Source organism: Rana temporaria, chromosome 2, assembly GCF_905171775.1.
Source record: "Rana temporaria chromosome 2, aRanTem1.1, whole genome shotgun sequence".
NCBI lineage: Eukaryota > Metazoa > Chordata > Amphibia > Anura > Ranidae > Rana > Rana temporaria.
This window is the reverse complement of record NC_053490.1, coordinates 132922425-132940578: the sequence shown is the minus strand read 5'-3', so window position 1 is coordinate 132940578 and position 18154 is coordinate 132922425.

Below are 18154 nucleotides of genomic sequence, written 5' to 3'. Positions count from 1 at the left end.
ACACAACCGCAGGGAAACAAGACCCTGCTGCAGGGCGTATATAACTTTATAAATGTAATTTAACAAAACAGGGGTAACATAAATGGGTAGGTAAAAACCACTTACGATACTAGGTGACAGAGGTAGTATAGGCAGAGGGTCTGGCAGAGAAATCCACCAATCCCAAACTTTGTATGCCTTAACCAAACTGTATAAATCTAAAAATAAATATATAACAGAGTTTATGCGTGTGCATATAATGAACCCAAAACGCATCACATATAAAATGCCTGTATATAATGGCCAAAAGGGGATTTATAGAAGGAATCGCAAAAAGTGCTTACCCAAATCTCTTCATATATTGCTCAAGATGGGTGTAGCCACCAGAAACGAATTAGCCAGTCTCATAACATATTTATAGAAGGGTTCTGAGACTGGCTGATCCGTTTCTGGTGGCTATACAAGCTGCACACTCACTACTTTACATTGTAGCAAAGTGTAATTTCTTCAGTGTTGTCACATGGAAAGATATAATAAAATATTTACAAAAATGTGAGGGGTGTACTCACTTTTTTGAGATACTGTAGATGGTTTGTCCCATATAAAACATCATTTTAACTAACCAGTGACCATATCAGTTGATGAAAAAATGAACCATCATGTACATTTCTCATGTCTGGCATTAGGCTCAAGCTTTAAAAATATCCCAATGCATTTTAATACATTGTGGAAAGAGTAATACATTGCTGATACAGTAAAAGTGCTCATTGACTCTTGACTATAAGGCTCCATGCACACTGAAGCTGATAAACTGCAGTTTATTGGCGTTTTGGCTTTTTTTTTAAAGCCCATAAACTGAACTCTATGTTAGCCTATGTGTCCATGCACACCTGGGCGTTTTTTAGTGTTAATGAGCTTTGGAGTTTATTGGCTTTGTTTCTGAACGCCCAAAATTTGCGTTCAAAGTGCCGTTTTTTTGGCGGGGAAAACGCTAAAAAACGCAAAACGCTGAAAAACGCTAAAAACGCTTAAAAACGCTCAAAAACACTGGTGTCATCGTTTTTTAGCGTTCTTTAATCCATTGAAAAAAAAAAAAGCTACACTGAAAACGCTGATTAAAGCTATTGCAAAAACGCTAAAAAAGTTGAAAGGCTCCCTGCAAAGCTACTGGCGTTTTTTTTTTATAGCTTTTATCAGCTTCAGTGTGCATGGAGCCTAAAAGTACCAGATGAGTTTACTGGAATATGAAATGATAAACGAATGTCTGCTGGGAAACCTGCTAGACACGTATGTGAGATTATCTCTCTCTAAAGTGTCCTACAATACAGAGGAACGAATCAACCAACTGACCAGAGGAACAAGCGAAGGTGCACCTGACAAACGTTGTACAATAATTACCAAGAAGTTCCCAACATGTTGTAATTTCTTGGAACAGGAGACAAAACAAAGGGAACTATGGTAACATCTGATACTCTGTCTCCTGAAACATTCTGGCAAGGCACGTTTGTATGGTATATAAGTCATAGCTAAAGGAGATTAAACTAGGGGGTAAGTCTCCCATAACGTGCAATTATGCTTATCATACTTTAATTCCACTTTATTAAAGTTTTAATTATGAATAAACAAGTGTGTTAGGTATACAGGTAGGTTTTCCTCGAACATCCAATAATTCTAAATGAAAAAATTGAAAAACAAAAGGGTATCTAAGCCCAAAAATAAAAATGCAATATTTTGCTGCCTACCAGTCCTTTAAAGTGGTGACTGCATTCGTTTTCTTTTCCCCCCTTTATTTTAACCCGATTAGCCTGCAGGCTACACTAATTTCTCCACTGTACCTATGAAAGGAGCCATGATTGCCACCCAGGCTGGACTTCAAACAGGTTTACCTTTTTGTCATTTACACTGCATGGGGATTGGGAGAAGTATTTGTTTACAGAAGACAAGGATAGCATTGTTTGCGCAGTCTTTTCAGCTCACAAAAAGTGACAAGGACGCTGCATTTCTGGCAGGATAACCAAATATGTTCTGTACTTGCTGAAAATCTCCTTAGCCTCAAAAAAAATAAAATAATGCAGCCACTAAACTTATGGAATGGTGCGTAGCAATTTATTGTACTTTTGTTTTTGGGTTCAGACATACTTTAAAGCAAAATGACATATTTGCACATTATGGCACACTTTCCGTGCAAGTATGCCCTTCTCCAGTAATATGCATTGCATTCTCTGCCTTCCCGCTATATACCACTCCTGGGTTCTCAGGTATCCTCTTTGGCTTTTAGGTGGCCAATGATAGTGTTACTCCTGCACATGTGCACAGAGTTACATCGCCCCCCGATCCTGGCCCATCTTCCAGATGCCAAGCAGTGTAGACTGTAAAATGAAAAATAAGATAAGGCTTTGCATGTCTCTTTTGCCTCAAAATCTCTATCTTGTAGCAATATATACTTTTTTGTGGTGTAATTCCACGTTAGGCCTCAAGGTATCAAACAAAAGCCTATAAGTGTAAAAGAAAAAAAGAAGCCCAAAGGCTAATGCTGCGCTAAAGTGAAAAGGTTATAATAAATGAATGTGAAACAAATTGAAGCTGCCAGCACCTATGAGTTCAGTACAAAAAACTACAAACAAGGTAAAAATATAAAAGAAGTGCAGCGCTGGTAATAATAAACAAGTGTATAGTAATTAAATTACTACAGGTAAACATAAAATTAATGAAACCATCAACTGATATGGTCACTTCCTAATCATCTATCCACAGGCCAATCAGATCGGCCAATCCCCAGTAGAAGTCCACTTATGACGAAACGCGTAGGGTGGAGCCTCTTCCGCGACATCATTGCGTTTTTTCCTTCCCAGATGGTGGATAGACGATTCGTATAGGAAGTAGAGAGAAGCTAATGAAGACGTTGCAGCTTTTTTTTAACATTTCTGATTTGACTGCTGTTCGCTGACATACTATTATCGTTCCTGTAAGTGCAATTTATTCATTTATAAAACCAATTTGAATCAATTTACTGCACTATGAGAGTATTTCTCTTTTATATCTCCAAGTAAACATCAAAATATTAGCTGGATAGAACATAGGTCCCGGGGAGACCGATAATTCCCTGGACTTGGTGAGATTGTCTCGGCAGTCACAGCCTTCTGGAAAGCAGGCTACCTCACTTTTGGGTGTCGGACTGACCACATTTTAGTTTGTGTGAAGATTTATGTCACATTTTTCTTCCTGCAACTTATCCTTACCTACCTGGATGTTAAGCACTGCATAGACCAGGGGTCTCCAAACTGCGGCCCGAGGGCCAGATGTGGCCCTTTGCTAGCCTTTATGCGGCCCTTGGGGCACTATTCCTCCCACTGACATGAGGTACTATTCCTTCCATTGACACCAACAAGGGGGTGCTATTTCTTCTACTGATATCAATGATGGGATACTATTCCTCCTACTAATAGGGGCCCTACTCCTCCTCCTACTGACCACCAACCCTGAGGCCACATTTATTCTCACCGGTGCTGGGCCCGGGACATTTTCTGCCCCCGCTGGCCACAATCCGGCCCTCCTAAGGTCTGAAGGACAATAAAGTGGCCCTTTGTTTGAAAAGTTTGGAGACCCCTGGCATAGACCCATATGGACTTCAATGTGATTGGGACGCTGTTTTAGTTTTCTCCTTTTACACCTTTTTCACTTGTTTACCTGGAGTAATTTATTTACTATACACTTGTTTATTATTACCAGCGCTGCACTTCTTTTATATAAAAACCTATAAGTGCTTACAAATCCTCAGTTTTATTAAAAATGTAGACCAGGGCCTCTAGATAAACTGCAATGCAAACAAGTGAGCTTATACAGCCCTAAAGGAGTGTAACTGATGTCACCTGGGTGTAATAAGGAACATTTATTGTTGCTGTTCTGAGCAAGAGTTCCCTTCGCTACTGCTCACCTCTGCCTCATCAAAAAACACTGCAACCTCTTCCACCACTCGTCACCCCACACCTCTGCTGTTGCATGTCCTCTTCCATACAATAGCTGGATCTATTACCACACACTGCCTTTTGCTTTGTGTCCATGTCCCTGACAACTTCTAACTGAAGTTGGGTCTGTCAGCATCAGAGACAACAAACATGGAGTGAGGCAGAGGCCTCAAACCTGGGGCACCAAGGCAACAGATGCTGGGTGTATGCCCTCAGTGCTAGTGACACCCATGTCCTACATACTAAACAAAGTCTAGATCTCCAAGATCAATTAAAGGCTAAGCTTTGGAACACGTTACACCTGTATTTACAGTGTAACAAGTTCCAACATCCCCCCTCACTGTGACAGCGGGTGGAGGTTCCTCTCCCTCGTATCCACTGTCACATTTAATATTGGTGCTGCTGCACAGCAGCTTTATTCCATCACAGCGATCTATGAATGAGTAAACTACAAGTCCCATCTACCACCGCAATAGACAGCTTGTAGATCTCAATGGACGCTGATCAGTGTGCTTGTAAATCATTCACACATCCTCCAGCTTTGTAAATGGAAGCCCATACAGAGGTATGTATGGGCAGAAAGCTGGAGGACAGATGTGAAGGATCCAGACATTGTGATCCACTGATCAAGGGTGCAAAGCTTTACAGGCTCCTGTGGAGAAAAATATCTTGCACATGTTTTTTATTCAGCAAAAATATATTATTTTCCATTAACCTCCCTGGCGGTATGATTCTTTCAGAAAAAAGGTGCTGAAAGCGGTACCATTATTTGCAAGGAAATTTGGCGTTTTATACTGTAGGTCTGTAATTCTTAGGAATAACTCACTTAAATCTGACCAAACACGAGTCTTGTAGGCATCCCGTTTATGACATTTTTTTAAAAAACAAAATTATAAATAATAATATAATAAATAATTATAAATAATTATAACAAATAATAATATAATTATAATAAAAATTATTCAATAATGTAATCAACTCAAAATCACAGAAATTTGCTCAGTTGCAGAATTGTCGCTGTCATAACTTTTATTTTTTTATGACGAATTTCCCCACAAAATCGCTATCGCACAATTCTGCAAGTGATTATAATTTATTATCGCTGTTTTCTAGCTGCTCTAAAACCATTTTTGACATAAAAAGACACTTTTGGTTGCTATGGACAATCTACAGTTTGCAGGGAGAAAGAACCGTTTTTATTATATAAAATGACATGTAGGACACTGGGCAGACCACTAGGGACAGGGGGGGTGTGTTTTTTACATACAGTACTGTAATCTATAAGATTACAGTATACTGTTTGTATTGTGTTTGTTTACCTTTTTGAATTTGGCGCCGTTCTCCACTCCCGTGCGCCGTAACGTCGCAGGGAACGGAGATCGGCGGCACAGGAGGACGCTGTGTGAATCGAGCGAGCACCCGCTCGCTCATACAGCACGGTGGCATCGCTGGATCCAGGGACAAGGTAAGTAAACACTGTCTGTGGATGCTGCGAGGCGAGCCCGAGTCTGACTCGGGGTTACCGATCGCAGCACAGAAATCTAACCCCGAGTCAGACTCGGGAACACCGCCAGGAGGGTTAAAGATGAACTTATCCTTTAAATAATAAACATTTTCCAACTTTTTAAATTTGCACCTTTCATTACAATATTACCTGGTGATCCCGCCATAAAGATTTTTGTGTGACCACTCCTTGTCACAGGGTGTCAACGCTCAGTTCCTGCTCCCGACTCCTAGATTGTAAGCTCTAAGGAGCGGGGCCCTCTGATTCCTCTTGTATTGAATTGTATGGTAACTGTCCTTATGTTGTAAAGCGATGCCTAAACTGTTGGCGCTTTATAACTCTTGTGTAATAATAATAACTATAACTGTTCCCCTATGTTTTCACCCTACCAATGCACTCTTCCAGTGGTTGTGTCAGCACACATTGCACAGGTCTGGTCCTCTGTTGTCACCATTTACTTCAAGTTGAATACCTGTAGACTGGAAGTGGCTCTAAAGTGCCTGTAGAGATATAAAAAAAAAAAAAAAAAAAGAGCTAAAAACAGTATTTTATAAATTACTATTAGTTTACATTAAGAAAATGAAAATAAGACTGTTATCAATACTTAAATATTTCCTTAAAAAAAAAAAAAAAACTAGAGCTGACCCACTTCTGGAAGGCTGGATAAAATAACATATTTAGTTTACAAAGTATTTTATACGGATACATTTTATAATTTTACTCCTCCCACGGTCATATAATTCTTGTTTTCCAGTGATGTCTAATTCTATCCTACCTGCTCTGAAACGCCCTTCCTCTCCCACCCTGTGTAATTACTATGCCATGCACAAACACAATAAGGGCTGTCATTTTATTGCCACCTACCACATTTTTAATAGCAACAGGACATTAAATGATCAATAACATACACTAATATAAAAGTGATGCTATAAAATTTAGATAGAGTGGCCCAGATTCTCGTAGGAGAGCGTATCTGTTCCGGCGTAGCGTATCCTATTTACGCTACGCCTCCGCAACTTAGACGGGCAGGTGCAGTATTCACAAAGCACTTGCTCCGTATGTTGCGGCGGCGTAGCGTAAATAGGCCGGCGTAAGCCCGCCTAATTCAAATGTGGAAGATGTGGGCGTGTGTTATGTAAATTGTATGTGACCCCACGTAAATTACGCTTTTTACAAACGGCGCATTCGCCGTCCGTGAAAGTATCCCAGTGCGCATGCTCCAAATTAAGAAGCCAATGCTTTCGACGTGAACGTAAATGACGCCCAGCCCTATTCGCGAACGACTTACGCAAACAACGTAAAATTTTCAAAATTCGACGTGGGAACGACGTCCATACTTAACATTGGTACGCCGCATCTACGCCTCATATAGCAGGGGTAACTTTACGCCGTAAAAAGCCTAACGTAAACGGCGTATCTGTACTGCGTCGGCCGGGCGTACGTTCGTGAATCGGCGTATCTTGCTCATTTGCATATTCAACGCTGCAAACAACAGAAGCGCCACCTAGCGGCCAGCGTAAATATGCAGTTAAGATACGACGGCGTAATAGACTTACGCTGGTCATATCTTTGTGAAATTTTGGCGTATCTGATTCTTTGAATCAGGCACCAAGATACGACGGCTCAGACTCAGAGATACGACGACGTATCTGGAGATACGCCGTCGTATCTCCTACGAGAATATGGGCCACTGTCTCTTGGATAGATTGTATAGTGTTTGTCAAAGTCTTAACATTACAATGCAATACATAGAGAACAGGATAGTTTCTCATACAAGTACATGGTACAGCAGGCACATATCGGGAATAAAAAATGTTAGGTTTACATATTCTTTAAAGTAATTTACTAATTTTCATTTTTTTCCCAATTATTTCTATCCTACTCCTATTATTTTAAATGATCTTGGAGTTTCAAAAATTACTTTTCGAAAAATCCTACACTGCTATTTCACAGAAACTGCTGTCTAAAATACAGAGGTGCTGAGAGGAGTTTCAGGAGGTGACGTCAGCACAGAAGATACTGCTTGCAGGCAGCAAGGTACCATGGGACGCGTAGTTCGTAAGTAAACCAAAGGAATGAGCAGAGGAGAAGCGGCAAAGCATGCAGGGAGTCCAGGATGTCATGGAAAGAGATGAAAAGCAGACAGGTAGAACTCACAACATGAAAGGAGATTTTTCAGATAATTAATTGGATTGTCAAATGTAACTAAGTATTGCTTATATTTCTATCATAATACTGATGTTTTAAAATGAAAGTGTATGCTATGAATATAAATCATCAGTTAATATTCACTATTAAAGCAGAACTAAAGGCACACTTACCTTAGTTTTAACGGTCCGACACCCGTGACTTACATCGCAGGTGCCAGGATCTTCTCCTCGGGTTCTGGTCTTTCGGCCATTTTGATAGGGCAGCATGGGATGGTATCACTCCCGCAAATATGGGGGAATGCAGTCATTCTGGCACACTACCAGTCAGGGCTGTCTTAATAGCATCACGGCGGCTGGGCAAAGTAATGCTCTGGGGCCCCTACACTGGAGACAGTGCAGGTAAACAGACATCAAGTAGGTAGGAGGCAGAAAAGCCTCTCCTTTTGGGTGGAGCTCCGCATCAACTACATGAACAATCATTCTGTACAGAAAAGAAACCGTGGGGAAAATACTACATACATAAAGCAACAAAGCTGTCCTGTGCATATAATATATCTGCTAGATTGATGCCTCCCCAGCACTCTGTCCCTCTACACCCCAGAAATCCCCGCAGCACTCTGATCCCTCTACATCCCAGATATCCCCCCCAGCACTGTGATCCCTCTACACCCCAGATATCCCCCCAGCACTCTGACCCCTCTACACCCCAGATATCCCCCCAGCACTCTGACCCCTCTACACCCCAGATATCCCCCGGCACTCTGACCCCTCTACACCTCAGATATCCCCCCAGCACTCTGACCCCTCTACATCCCAGCACTCTGACCCCTCTAAACCCCAGATATCCCCCCAGCACTCTGACCCCTCTACACCCCAGATATCCCCCGGCACTCTGACCCCTCTACACCTCAGATATCCCCCCAGCACTCTGACCCCTCTACATCCCAGCACTCTGACCCCTCTACACCCCAGATATCCCCCCAGCACTCTGACCCCTCTACACCCCAGATATCCCCCCAGCACTCTGACCCCTCTACACCCCAGATATCCCCCCAGCACTCTGACCCATCTACACCCCAGATATCCCCCCAGCACTCTGACCCCTCTACACCCCAGATATCCCCCCAGCACTCTGACCCATCTACACCCCAGATATCCCCCCCAGCACTCTGACCCCTCTACACCCCAGATATCCCCCCAGCACTCTGACCCCTCTACACCCCAGATATCCCCCCAGCACTCTGACCCCTCTACACCCCAGATATCCCCCCAGCACTCTGACCCCTCTACACACCAGATATCCCCCCAGCACTCTGACCCCTCTACACCCCAGATATCCCCCCAACACTCTGTCCCCTATACACCCCAGAACATCACTGGTGCTCTGGCCCTGGCCCTCCCTGCCGGCTGTGAAATAATAGGTATCATTCTGCACAGCACGGTGCACCGTTGCCAGCCTGCCTTCCCTGTGTATCCATCACTCTCAGTGCCATCATGGGGCCCCCAATTTTGGAGCAGCATGTGCTCAAGGACCAGCTGCTTTGGGGAAAGTGCAGGGGCCCCCTATGCTGCTGGGGCCCCTGGGCAGTGCCCAGGTGTGCCCTCTCATTAAGACAGCCCTGCTACCAGTGTATAGCTGCATGCGCAGCTCAGTGTACATTATGCAGAGGGTTGCAAATTGACAGGTAAGTGTACATTATTGAAGAAGAAAAATTGCAAATCTCTTCTGCAATGAAGACTCTGCCTGTACGCAATTTTTTTCGCTTTTAACTTTAGTTCTGCCTTAAGAATTAAGTACAGCATTCAGAATAAAAGCTCCTTCCTACATTAGTGGCTCATTCACATGAGCACAGAAGCCAGTAAGTACACTGTGCAAGAGCTATTTGTTTTGTTTTTTGTCTGTGTGAAGCTGTGAGCAGACAGTCTGCTTTAATCAATGGAGATGCAGTTAGTGTGCATATAGAACCATTCACCTGTTCCTACAAATCTGTCAAACTCAGATGTGTGTGTAAGTTCACACAGCAACTACATCTTTTTTGACTAACACAAGCTGCCTGCACACAGCTCCACACTGCTCCAGGTAAATAGTCAAAGGGCTCTGGCACACTATACAGGTCTCTGTGCCTGTGTGAATGACCCCCCCAAGACACAGAATAGTACATAAATAAGACTACAGTATTACTAGTATCATTGCTGGGAATAAGCTGTGCCTGGGAAATTGTGTAGCTTTAGCGCCACCTAGTGCAACAATTTGGTCATTTTGAAAGTGGAATGCATATTCAACAAATTTGACACCATGTGATTTTTATGAAACGAAACCTCTGATAGTGAAACCTCTGAAGTACTGTAAATCAAAAATTAAAGACCAGGCAATTATAAATATGTCTGAATCAGTGTTTCTTGACACTTAAAGCCCCACTCCAGGCAAGAACAATTTTTTTTCCAAGAACGCCCTCTCACCTACTTTTCACCCACAGTGTAAATCCCCCCCCTCCTTAAAACAGTTGTAAACCAAGGAAGTTGCATCACATACTAGCACATTATGAAATACTCACCTTGGAACGAAGCCCTCCAGTGCTGTAATGTTCTTCTGGGTTTGTGCGCTCCGGCTATGTGATTGGCCAGAGCCACGACTACGTCACTCCCGCCCCCATGTGTGCGGGAGCCCCCAATTCCAGCACAAAGCTCTGAAGTTCCGGCAAGGTATGCCGGACCTTCAGAGCACATGCGCCGGTGATGTCACTGGCTGCATGCAGAGTGAATATCTCCTAAATGGTGCACACCTAGGAGATATCCATTTTACCTACAGGGAAGCTTTATACGCTTACCTGTAAGTAAAAATGACCAAATGGGGTTTTACAACCGCTTTAACTCATGAAGCGACCTATACTCACTGAAGTCTCTCATCCAGGTCCTATGCTGCCACTGTTTCTGGGTGGTGGGGACCCCTGAGTCAGTGCTGCGATGCCCCCCTGAAATTGTCGGTTCCCGGACATCCCCTTCTGGTGCCTGAGAAGTTAGGTTTTCTTTCTAAAGTGGATATTGTAGAATTATAGGGGTTGATTTAGGCATATAGGTTTACTTTGCAAGGGAATTTACCCCAGATCTTAGTGAATGAGGAAAAGCTCTGCTGACTTCTATCATTCAGTCATGTGAAAGCGGAAACATTTATTTATTTTTGCACAATTAGATATTTTTTGTAAAGTGAAACCTTGCCACATTTACTTAACTCTGGGGCAAATTCCTTTGCAAGGTGCAACTTCCTTTGCAAAGCCTATATGCCCTTAGGAAATCTACCACATACTGACCAAAAAATGTAATTTACCCTTATCTTACACACATCTTTCATATATCTGGGTGGGACATTACTGTACTGGGATGATTCTTGAGGAATGCAGAACTGGCCAAATCTTCACTGCATGAATCTCTTTTTATGAGATATGGGTTGCTCTGCTTCTCTAGAAGCCACTGAAAGAGGGTAATGAAAGCATTGTTCTGCCTCTCTAGTCTAATGCGACATACACACGATCGGAAATTCCGACAACAAAACCATGGATTTTTTTTCTGACGGAATGTTGGCTCAAACTTGTCTCGCATACACACAAATGTTGTCGGAAATTCCAAACGTCAAGAACGCGGTCACATACAACACTACGACGAGCTGAGAAAAATTAAGTTTAATGATTTTTGTGCATCGGAATTGGCTACAGACGATCGGAATTTCTGATAAGAACTTTTGCTGTCGGAAAATTTGAGAACCAGATTTAAAATTTTTGTTGTGGGAAATTCCGACTGCAAATGTCCGATGGAGCCTACACACGGTCGGAATTTCCGACAAAAAGCTCACATCGAACATTTGTTGTCTGAATTTCCCATCGTGTGTACGCGGCATTAGGCCTTGTGCACACTGGGCATTTTTGCAGCTGCTGTTTTGGGCGTGAGATGTTTTTTTAACTGTCTCTAAACTCCCCTGTATGTTATCCTATGTGTCCATGCACACTTAGGCTTTTATCAGCATTTTTTGGCAGGCGAGTTTAGTGACAGAAAAATAAACCCCTGTCAGTGCGTTCTGGAGGAGGGATGCACTTTGTCAGACAAACTGCTGACAGCTCCCAAACTCTGCTAAACACTGATGTTCTCTTTTTTTTTAAGCGGAGGCCGCCAGCGTCCTTAACAGCCAGTGGATAGCTGGTTGTTAAGGAGCAGGCCAGGAAACCGGCCGCCAACATCCTAATAATGGATGAGTCACCAGTTGACAGCGGAATGTAAAAAAAAACATTGCAAGCAATAAAAAAAAATTGAAAAAAAGGGCATGAAGGTCCCACAATCTATACCAGGGCCCTGTCCATACAAGTGTCCCATTGGGACCCCCCCAATCCATGCAAGCAAGCGCCCCCCTTCCTGCACTATACCAGGCCCCATGCCCACAACATAGGGATTGGGGGCTCCAACCCTGGCCGGTGGTTGTGGGGGTCTGCGGTCAGGGGGCTTATCAGAATCTGGAAGCCCCCTTTAACTAGGGGCCCTCAAATCCCAGCCCCCACTACATGAATGAGTAGAAAAGTGTAAGAAGTAAATAAAAACACAAATCCTAAATAAAAAAAACTCCCCCGGTGTAGATCCATCGTCAATCACGACGCCCACCAATCCAGATAAAAAAAAACTTTCAGTTCTGACGAAGTATAAAAATAAAATAACTAAGGGGCGCCACCCCCCCCCCCTTATTTATTTAAGAGCTGTCAGACGGCAGGAGCCTTTGTCAGAACAGTTGACGATGGATTTACATCGGAGGGATATTTTTTGAAATTTAGATTCTTTAATAAAGGATTTGTCAAGAGCTTATGTTGTGTTTACATTTACTTTTTAGGTGAATGAGTACCCCTACTCATTCACATAGGGAGGCGGTATCTATGGTCCCTCTTGTTAAAGGTTGCTTCCAGATTCCGATAAGCCCCCCACAACCACTATCGGCCAGGGTTAAGAGGAAGAGGCCCTTGTCCTCATTAACATGGGGACAAGGTGCTTTACCCCCATATTGAGGGCATGTGGCCTGGTATGGTTCGTGGGCTCTCATTTGTTGCCCCCCCCCTTTCCTGGCCTGCCAGGCTGCATGCTCAGATAGGGATCTGGCATGAATTTTTCACTTCAAAAGCCACACCAGACCTAAGGGTTGGGTATGGATTTCGGGTGGACCCTGCACCCTTTTTTTTTAAATGTTGACATGGGTTTCCACTTAAAAAGCCATACCAGACCCAAAGGGCCTGGTATGGATTGAGGGGGACCCCCACGCTGTTTTTTACACTTTTTTTTCTTTTAAATAACTGTTTTATTAGTTTTTACAGTAATAGAAAAACAGTACAAGAATGTGATCAAAGTGTGACAGTACGCTATAACATTGAGAAGGGAGGAGCCTTAGGGCTCTTTCACACGTCAGCTCAGTTTTTTTTTCATCAGTTGATCCGTTTTTCCATCAGTTTTTCGTCCGTTTTCATCAGTTTTTCCATCCGTTTTTTTTTTTTTGGGGGGCTTTTTACATATTTTGATGAAAAACGGATGTTAGCGGATCGGATGGTAAACGGATCATCCGCTAACGTCCGTTTTTCGTCCGTTCCGTTTTTTTGACGGAAGAAAAATAGGGTTTTCTTCAGTCCAAAAAAACGGAACTTAACGCAGACGGATGCTAACGGACGTTAGCGGATGCTCATCCGCTAACTGACGTTAACCCATAGGGAAGCATTGCGGTCCGTTAACGGACGTCCAAAAAACGGACGAACGGAACGGACGTGTGAAAGAGCCCTTATTCACAATTAGCATGAGACATTACAACTTCAATAAAAGTATTGAATTTGAACGATATTGAGTTGTACTGGAATTCTGGATTCATACAGAACGTAAAATTTAACAAAGAAAAAAAATGGGGGAGAAAAAGACAAGCATGGAAAAGGTAGGGGGGGAGAGAGAAAGGAGAATAAATGGTTACCGCTTTGGCTCCGATGTTGGATCATGGTAGGTCCTCCCGGAGATGCCACAACTCCCAGACCTTATCGTGGTCCTCCAGCTTGTCTAGCTTCCTAGCGGTCATTTTTTCCATGAGATCAACATCCTTGACCCTAGCATAAAGAGCTTCTGGGGAGGGTGTGAGCGTTTTTTTCAGTTAAGTGCAACCAGGCATCATGCAGCCGTGATAAAATGTCCAAGTAATTTCTTATAGTGTTTGGCTATGTTTAATGGAGAAAGGCCCAACAGAAAGAATTTTGGTGTCATGGGTATCGGCACCCCGAAGAGGCGAGTCAGTAGTTGTTGTGTCAAGCACCAGAAGGGGGTAATTAGTGGGCAGGTCCAGTAGATGTGGAGCAGGGTGCCCTTACCTTCCTGACAGCGCTAGCAGCGGTCAGAACTATAAGGGTAGACAGCATGGAGGATGTCCGGGGTCAAGTACCAGAAATAGAGAATTTTGTAAGCATTTTCTTTATAGAGTACATAACGAGCTCTTAGCAGCCTGAGTCCAGATCACCTGCCATGTTTCTATGGGGAGTTCCTCTCCTAGTGCCCTTTCCCAGCAGAGCATGTTTGCCCTGGTCTGTTATGGAGTGAGTATTGAGAATCTGGTGTATGTCAGAGATCAGTCTCCTACGTGCGGTTCCCTCCAATATCATATGTTCAAAGGGGGAAGGCGCAGAGAACTGCAGATTCAGAGCTATGGTTTGGGCATAGTGACAAATCTGCAGGTATCCATAGAATACCTGGCGGGGCAGGTCGTGTTTATCTTAGAGTTCAGAAAATGGTAGAAGTTTGCAGCATCTAGTGTCTACTATGTGTCCAAAATGGAACAGATTTCATGATGCCCACAGCAATGTCATCTGGCGGGTAAGGTTAGCTTGCACTTTAGGGTTGCAGGGGAAGGAGGCCAGAAAAAAATGTATCACAGTTAAGCTTATGTACGCATGATATCTGACACCATAGTCGTCTAAGCTGGGACATGTACCCCAGTAGCCGACCGGGTTCCACCTCCCCATTCGCACTCCATAGTAGGCTATTCGGATGTACTAGTACCATCCAAATTTTCTCGATTTCCGTCCATTTGTTGTAGGAGTGTTGGGGAAACCAGGAAACTATCGCATGTAGCTGAGCCACCTGATAATATTTAACTAGGTTGGTGAACGCAAGGCCCCCATCTGAGTGCGACGCCATAAGTACCAAACGGGGTATCCTGTGTCTCTTATAATTCAATACATATCATATTAAGTCACCTTGTAGAGTTTGCATAGATGCCGATGGGGAGTGTTGGAACAGATACAGGAGCTTAGGGAGGATGACCATCTTGATGGAAGTAATGCGCCCTAGAAGGGAGATATGATGATTCTTCCATTTTTGCACCAGTTCCCTAATTGACCTATATAGGGGACTGACATTAGCCTGATAAAGCGTGGAAAAGGATGTGGTGATATTAACCCCCAGATATTTTAAGGATGCAGGTTCCCAGTTATAGGGGAAACAGGTCTGAAGGTGGCAGGTGCCTCTGGGAGGGCTTCTGACTTGGACGTGTTTATTTTATATCCCAAGATTACCCGTATCAGTCAAGCTCTGCGTGTAGGTTTGGTAGGGAGATCCTGGATTGAGTCAATGTGAGGATATCATTGGCAATCAATGAGATTTTAAATTCCTTTCCCCTGCCCAGTATGCCCCGAATGACCGGACTCCCACAAATGGTCACTGCCAGGGATTCTACACATAGTGCAAATAGTAAGGGAGAGAGAAGACATCCCTGGCGATTGCCATTGGTAACCGGAAATGGGGACGAGATGGCAAATGGAGTTTTCACTTGTGATGTGGGGTTGGTGTAAAGATGTTGTATCGGATGTAGGAAGGGTCTCATGAAGCCCATGTGGCAAACAGAAAAGGCCAGCCCAAGCAGTCAAAGGCCTTTTCGGCATCCAAACTCAGAACCAAGGATTCTGTGTTCTCCCTGTTGGCTACATCAATCAGGTCTATTACTTTTCTCGTGTTATCTACTGCTTGGCGGAGAGAGGGACAAAGCCCACCTGGTCCTTGTGTACCTGGGAGGGAAGGACTGTATTTAGGCAGAGTGAGAGTTTAGTGAATATTTTTAGGTCGGAAAAAAAAGCTATGTAGATGGCACTTTGCAATCACAGCATATGCTCAATGTTCCAGGTTTAATGACAACCTGCGTTAGTTAACCCAGAAGGCAAAAGGACATCTTGTACCAAAAAAAAAAAAGGGACACAGGACAGCGTTTCTAACTCGGTTAGAGAGCATATTGTTGTAAGCTGTGGTTAGCACCTTTTCCCTTGCAGCATTAGGAACAAACACTCAACACCCGGTCAGTACACAATTTACTTGGTGTGTCCATGGTCTTCCCTGTGCTTGTCCCCCCACCCCCAATACGCCATTAGACATGCTCTGTAGATGTATTGGCCCAGGCCCAAATCTGCCCTATGTTTATCCAGTTGCCAAACGGGCCATAGCCCGAACGACAGCTACAGCATGGTCGGATAACTCTGGGGAGGCCGTCATATGACGGCCTTCCAGAATTGGTCACGCACCCGAGAATGTCCAAGACAGTCAGGTCCAGAAGACCCGGCGCATCACAGAGCAAACGGGGTAAAGGATCAATGACAGCAGCCCTTTACCACAGTATTGCACCATCCAATGATGGTGCGATTAGTTGTCAACAGACCGGAGCATGTCCGGTTCAGCTCCTCCCCTCGATCGGTACAGTGTGCGAGGAGAGGAAGTTGTGTGCAGTGGTCTGTGGGCTGGATCTGAAGTGCCCAGAGTGCTGATCTCTGCCCATCCATGCCACTACAGTGCCCATCAGTGTCTCTCAAAAGTGTAATAGGTAGTCAAATTAGATGTGCAATTTATTCTCCTAGAACACCTGCTGGTGCTCCCTGCATGTTGAGCCTCAGTATGTGGCCTGACTGTAAAAGTCTCACATGTGGTATCGCCATACTCAGGAGTAGCAGAATGTATTTTGGGGTCTAATTTTTGCTATATACAGGCTGTGTTAGAAATATCTAGAGCTGAAACTACTAATCGATTAATCGACAACTAATCAATTATGAACCATTATGTCAACCATTTTCAGAATCGATTATTCAGCCAGCCGATTAGTTGGCCTGCATACAGAATGCATTATTTGTTTACATATTGTGAAATACAGTGTAGCACACATACAGCTCAGTACACCATCCATGTCAGTATGTGTGTGGAGCAATGTCTCATAGGACATGTAACGGTTCCAAGAAGGCAGAAGTTTTTTTTACCTTGCTATAGGGGCACTCTGATGGCAGGCAGAGCCAGAAATGCCAGTGGGATAGCCTAGAAGAGGAGAATCGGGGCTGCTCTGTGCAAACCAATTACAGAGCAGGGAAGTATAACAGGTTTGTTATTTAATTAATATATATATATATATATTTTGGAATGATTATATGTGCAATTTATGTCCCTAGAACACCTGATGGTTCTCCCTGCATGTTGGGCCTCTGTATGTGGCCAGGCTGTGGAAAAAAAAAAGAGTCTCACATGTGGTATTGCTATACTCAGGAGTAGAATGTATTTTGTGGTATGCATATCAACCCTCAAAATTTCCACTCTTTGCTCGCAATTTGTGGAATTTCATTCAGGGCGAGTGAGGAGGCGGGGTGGACCAGGCTGATCATTTCCCGGCTGAAGCGATCAGCCAGAGAACACACAGCGCCAGGACCAGACTGCCCTGGGGTGGCTTTGAGCCGAGGTGAGGAGGCTGCAGCGCTCCTCCTCGTCTTGTTTTATCACACACACAGCAGGGATGTCCCGCTGTGTGTCATGGAGCTGTGTTCAGAGCGATGGTAACAGTGTTTGCCTATGACACCTTGTTATACTGTGCGCCGGGGTGGGGGGGCTTCGGTTGTTTCCCCACTGTTCACCGAGTAGTAACAGTGTTCGCCTATGACACCTTGTTACACGGCGCGCCGGGGGGGGGCATCGGTTGCTTCCCCAGTGCTCGCTGAGGAAAGGCTGCAATGTAAAATGCTGGAAGGGAAAGTCAGCTGACACCAATGCAGTGAAGGGGGAGGAGCTCTCCCCTCTACAGGAGATCCCATGACACAGGAGCATCCCTGGAGGCATGGTAGCAACAATGAAGAGGAAGGAATCGACTGACAAAGTGACATAATAGTCAGTGCAGCTGATCCCAACCTCTGCCTCTTACTGACCCCCCCTCACCACCACAGATCTTATCCCCGGTGGCATCCTCCCCCACCACCACCAATGTCACCATCCCTGCTACTGATCCCACCAGTCACCACTGCCAGTGATCTTACCTCCTTCACAGCCACCACCCCGCCCCTGATCCCACCACAATGCCGCCACCCCCCCTGATCCAACCACCCCCCACCGTCATCACTGCCAGTAATCTTACGTCCTTCACAGCCACCACTGATCCCATCCCCCACCACTGATCCCATCACCCCCCACTGCCAGTAATCTTACCTCCTTCACAGCTACCACTGATCCCACCCCCCACCACTGACAGTGATCTTACCTTCTTCACA